Source organism: Uloborus diversus, chromosome 1 (assembly GCF_026930045.1).
Source record: "Uloborus diversus isolate 005 chromosome 1, Udiv.v.3.1, whole genome shotgun sequence".
NCBI classification, from domain to species: domain Eukaryota; kingdom Metazoa; phylum Arthropoda; class Arachnida; order Araneae; family Uloboridae; genus Uloborus; species Uloborus diversus.
The window spans coordinates 271,849,646-271,856,131 of NC_072731.1; positions in this window are offsets into that span (position 1 = coordinate 271,849,646).

Consider the following 6,486-nt stretch of genomic DNA (forward strand, 5'->3'; position numbering starts at 1 on the left):
AAAAAATTTTCATAAATGAAGGAATATTGGAGGAGTTTTGAAGGAGCCTACGAACCCTGTCTCAGCCGCCCCCAGAACAAATTTCTGGATTCGCCACTGTCATATAGAAACTCGTTATGGTGGACGCAACTCCTCCCTTCCGAGTTTTTTGAAATAAAATACAAATGCGCAGCAAAAATGCTCATGCAAAAACATGTAACTGAAACGTGGAATGAGGACTCCAAATCCGGCATCCACGAGTTCAGCTCCACTCTAACTAGCTGAATTTCCTCAATCCTGCAAACTCTATTAAATGTGATAAAATCACCGACATAATTGCCAGAAAAATTGGGACCATACCAAGAACAATTGATTAAAACCCAATTATTGAAAATTCAGAAAACTCGAATTCTGAACAAAATGCTTTTCACACGCTAACAGCAACTATCAAAACTCTAATACAGGAACTTGACAAATACACTGTTAAAAATTCAGGAAGATTTTCTGGTAATTGTTACTGTAATATGGCGGGCTAACGCATCGCTGATTTTTACGGTAATTTTTACCGGAGAAATAAGCGATCCCAGCGCCAATTGGTTGCTGCGGCCTACCGAGAATACCGTAAAATTTTACGGTAACATTTGATTTTTACGGTAATAGTTACTGGCAACATGGATGCCAGTAACAATTACCGTAAATTTTCCGGAAAATTTTTAACAGTGTATTCTCAAGTTTCCAGTAAAAATTCATCACCATTGTTTATTTCCCCATCCGGGTGACTCTTAAAAACACAATAAATTTATAATTAACTACAATTTAATAAAAATTTAAAATTAATTACGAAACCTGAAAAGAGGCTTACACCAGCTTAGCGATCAGCCAATGAGAGCGCTTTCCCATGATTCCTTACCTAGCCAACCAGAACCTGAGTTGCATCATCTCTCGCGGATAATTTCAACTGTTTAAATAATAAATTCATACAGTCGCAAAGTAATTAATTACCAAATATCATGATGATATTTTCTTTTTTTCTGAAGCAATCACTTAATTGGCACAAGACTAGCTTGTGACCGTGAAGATTTCAATTTCTAAGTTTTTCAACATAAAAATTTAATAACTTGTTAAAATCTTATTTGAGACAAGATAAAGGGACCTCGAAATCCCAGATCTGTTCCCCCCCCCCCCATTCAAAGATCTATCAACACATTAAACGTAAAATCGCCCTAATCCGCGTTTTAGAATGTTTGCGTACTTTTATTGGCACCATTTCCAAATGGTGCCAATATTTAAAATTAAGATACACTCGAACCTCCATGTATCGAACTTCGACTTATCGAAATCCCAGTAATTTTCTATGTTCATTACAAAGGAAAATTGTTTCTATATATCGAAAAACTCTCTATATATCGAATTTTTTTCGAAACATTAGTATTTTTTTTTTTTCACTTTAGACAGCTTACCTCGTAAAAAATAAAGGTTAGGGGAGAAGATTACGTTCACTAAAGGTTGCTACGAAACTCATAAGGAATCGTGGGGTTGAGGGGTGTGTAGATAGATCTTCGTTTCGTTCTGGAGTTTTCTTAAATTCCCTCAAGTTTATTTCAAATATCTTAGTTGTAACCAGCAACATTGTCAAATCATTTTCAAATTATCCCTTTTGTCTATTGATCATCATTCCTAGAACAGACGATCACTTTGATCCAAAATGGCGGATGCGTCAAAACCCGCTCACTGACGTAAAATATGATCTGTCCAATGAGACATCTGCCTTGAGCGCACAAAATGCTTTACCTATTTGCCTCATTTCTTAAATCACCGCAAGGTGGCGTATTCCATTTATAGAACTGTGAATAGCTAAACGTCCGTCGAAGAAACAAAACTTGCAAACTTTGAAAAGAATTTGATGATTAGTACTGCCCAACTAGCATAAATGAACAGTTCATAATTTTTGTTAAAAAATATAGCGTTTCAAAACTTTTTCCTTAGAGGAATTGGCAACAGTCCCTTCCTTCTATAGCAGAGGCGGGAATCTTTTTTACGACTGGAGGCGAACCAACATATTGATCGTTTGCAGCATTAATTTTCGTTCTCATTTTTCAGTTGAATAATAGCTTGTATGGGGGAAAATATAATGATTGATTGGTCCCGGACTGCATAAACTAAAAAATCAGTAAAATATGCACTTAAAATGTCTAAAATATGCAATAAAAGTTTTAAAATGTGCACTAACAGTTATTTCCACCCACATAGGGAAAATTTGTCACTATGCCTAGTAAAAAAAGATTACACTTTCTATTTTTGATTTTTGATTTTTATTTTTATTTATTTAGCAAGATATTCATATCAAAACACTTATTCATGAATATGCACATTGAATGATTTTAATGCAAAAATCATAGTTTTTCACTATTTTCTCAAGTTAGGAGTTGGCTTTTGTCATTATTTAATGTCATTTGTAAAGATATTTTCTTTTCTCATTGGCCATTAGGATCAAGGCCATTAGGATAATACATCCATTGGCCATTAGGATCGATATTTATTTCCATGAAAAAATTTTTTCTTTGTGAAGAACAAAGTGCTCATTTTTAATTTTCTAAAAGTTAAAAAAATGTTTTTAAAAAACCTGAAAAACACAGAAGTATGCACTTTTTAAAAAAAATGCTAGTTTTACAGATTTATACGCATAAAGATCAAAAAGAGCAAAAATAGGGAATTACATACGCACTTGCATACAATCCGCGCAATGATAATGAATTCAAATAAGCAGTAACCATAGTAATAAGCCATCTTAAATATTTCATTTAAAAAGATATATAAAGGTAAATATTTTTTTTTTGTAAGAAGAAAAGGATGGCGATATAGAAAATAAAAATACTGGTATTTTATTTCCAAGAATAGTAAAAAATGGTGACTAAAATAAAACTTGCCGCCCTAAGCAGCTGCCGACTCTGCCTATTTAGAAACTCGATTCTCCGTTTTTAACGATATTAGGAATATCTGAAAATGAAATTGTGCTTGAGTGTTCTGACGCTACCGTAGTCAGAAAAATGAAAGAGCTTTTTAAAGTTCTGGCGCTAAAGAATTTACAGAGCGACCTCCATTAGGATGAAAAATGCAAGAAACTTCGAAAGTCTCGCCGAAGTAAGAAGTAATTGCCTCGTCGAAATGAGATTTAGAGAAGGATGGAGACGAAAATCTGGTTATATATATGGCAGATGAACAAAAAGTAAAGCATCCAAGTCAACAAAACATGTATTTTATCCATATTTTTAGGCAGGGCCCGAAGTATGCATCTAGGACTAACCCCTGTATATATTGTCCTTTTTAGTTTATAGAAATTTTCAGACGAGTTAATCATTATTGTTATAAATTATTATTATCTTAATATATAAAAATCAATGTCCTGAGATAACATATATATATATATATATATATATATATATATATATATATATATATATATATATATATATATATATATATATATTATATATATATATATATATATATATATATCAACGCACAGCCGAAACCGCTGAAGCTTCAGACTTGAAATTTGGCAGGCATGTCCGCATGATTACAAAAGTAACCACTAAGAAAGGATTTTTCGTAATCTCAATTAGTTCGGGAGAAATTAATTAAAACCCCTTAATTTCTGCGAAACTAAAAACCTGTCATTGAAATTCAAATCCCTTATTTTCGAAGGCTTTGCTCCATTCAAATCATTATTCAGTACTTCATCTCAACTTTTGGTCGATAGCGAACTATAAATTTGATATTGTTTCTTACGTGGTTCTTCGAGGCTTTTCTCAAGTCAAATCATAATGTTTCTGTCTTTTGCTTTTATTTTTTCAAAACTAGAAACGAAGTTTTTAAGAACATCATCACAGGCGGACTATCCTTTTGAATTTAGAAGCGTGCAGTTTCCTGTTAAAGTTTGCTTTGCAATAACCATTAATAAGTCACAAAGACAGACATAAAAAGTAGCAGGGATCGATTTAAGAGAAGACTTTTTTTCACACGACCAATGTTATGTAGCTTGCTCCAAAGCCAGTTCATCAAGCAGCTTAATAATTTTAGCACCAGAAAAAAAACTAAACATGTTGTATACAAAGAAGTTCTAGCTTAAACATATGTATATTAATAAAATGTGGATGACCTGTGTTTGCAAAGATAATCAATAATTTAAAAGGATCGTTAATAACAGTTAAAGGACAAGGGCATATACATATAAGGAGTCCAGGGTCCCCGGGATCCTCCCCAAATTAGAAAAAGTTATAGGTAATAAGTAATTATTATAGGGGATTTTCGAAACTAGGTGCACCAAGCACTGTTAACCCCTGCTAATTCCATTACCCGAGCAATGACGGGTACGGGAATGCTAGTGCAAAATAATATTCAATATTATTTAAAAGAGGATGTTTTCAATCAATAAATAATTAGTTTTTATAATTTTCCCAAAAAAATTGATTTTTTAATGATATGCATTAGTTTTTAAAAAGCATTAGTTTTTTAGCACAGGCATGTGCGGTGTGCAACTGCAAGTATATTTTGTGTGTACTAATAAATGATTACACTATTATTCAGTTTTTTTCATCAGTATTAGTGTATTTATTTTTTGATAGATGTGAGCTGAGCCTAATTATTTCAAATGTTCTAATTAGTCCACACTCTTTGAAGAAACTTCACCCCCCCCCCTCCCCTAGTGTGAGTTCTTACTACGTCTAAAAGTACCTCCGCTCCAAATTTGGCAAAGATTTGGCGCAAAAAAAATCTATGTGTGGGGAGAGTGCGGGGGGGGGGGCATTCGCTGTTTTATGTTACTGTGTTACCATGCTAAAAAACACACATGCCTCCTATTCATAAATTTTGATAAAATGAGTCGCTTGAATTACAAGACGTTTTTTGCACAACATTTACGGTATTAGTGTAGCAAGTGATCTACCTGTCTAGTTATCCAGTTACTCGATAAGTGAAGCCACTTAAACCGCACAGAGCAATTGAATTCCGCTGCGCCATCTAGTGAGAAATAAAATAAAATAGAACGGGAGCATAGTCGAAACCCGAAGAAGAGTTGATTACAACCCAGTAGTTCGTTGTATCCCATGTTCTTACTGCGAGGTTCGACTTTTTTCGAAATGAGTAAACACTCTCCAAACTAGACAATCAGCCATGACGGGCGCACATGGCCCCATTACTAGAGAGATTTGTTCAAATAGTTGATATACAAAAGAGACATTGTTTGAAACCGAATAGAATAAACATATGTTTTATGACAGAAAATATATATTTTTTAATATACATACTGTTTATCTGTTTCTTTATTCGGGGATATTTCGATAGTTGAGATGGTGGCCAAAGTTTGCAATCATCTTTTCATTTTGGCAACATTGACTACAGCGAAAGACATAAGCTCCTAGTCAAATAATGTGACAAAAAAATTTTAAAAAATGCCAAGTCTCAGTTATCGAAATCTTCCCTTTTTTCAGGGTTCGGACACGGAGTTCGTACTCAGTTTCAGAAATAAGATGAAGGAGTTTTGAAGGAGTAAAATGAGATTTCGATGTGGAGTGTCATTAAATGATGTCACACTTTTTTTCAATATAGTAGACCATCAGCACCCTTCATTACAAAGTGTCACACTTCAACCCAAACTCCTCCTCTTGTCACGTCATATTTTTTACAAACATATTGTTACAATAACTGTGTGATGTCACTTTGTGTCACCCTCTCTCTTCCCCCTGTCACAATTTCATGAGCCCGTCTTCCCCTCAAGGCATGACATCCCTCGTGGATGACCCTTTTTACAATATCATAACTGCAATTTACTAAACAATTGTTTTTTTTTATCGCAATGACTTAACGTAGTACATTTACTTATGTATTTTTAAATATTTTAATAATAATTAGACAACCTGACTTTTGCTGCTGAGAGTGTGGTGAAGGGAAAAACAATAATCATAAAACTTGAAAAAGTAGTCAAGCACCATTTAAGCATGCTTTACTTCACTTGTGAAATGTCTTAGTCTTCTAATAAAATTTTCACCTTTAACTTGTATGAATTAACTATGATCAATTTGTGAATCGAAAAAAATAAAATGCACGAAATGACTACATTAAAATCGCCTTTGTGACGAAGTTAGTTGTCAATCGAAGTATTTTAAGTTTCTGCTAAAGAGGAAGATTACGTAGTCTTGAACTAAAAAAAGAAGGAGTTTTGAAGGAGTTAAAACCAAAATGAAGGAGTTTGAAGGGCCCTTCAAAAAAATTTCATAAATGAAGGAATATTGGAGGAGTTTTGAAGGAGCGTACGAACCCTGGTCAACAGCCCATAGTGGGGTCTGGGGGGATTAGAGTTCATCCTACGATACTTTCTGTTCCCCCATCTTTACCACAATCCGCTATGGGGATTCTTTTTTTTGTGTGTGTGTGTGTGTGTTTTAATTTGAATGAAGAAAAAAAGTATGGTGATTCAAAATTCCAGCATTTCAGTATGGCATTTAAAAA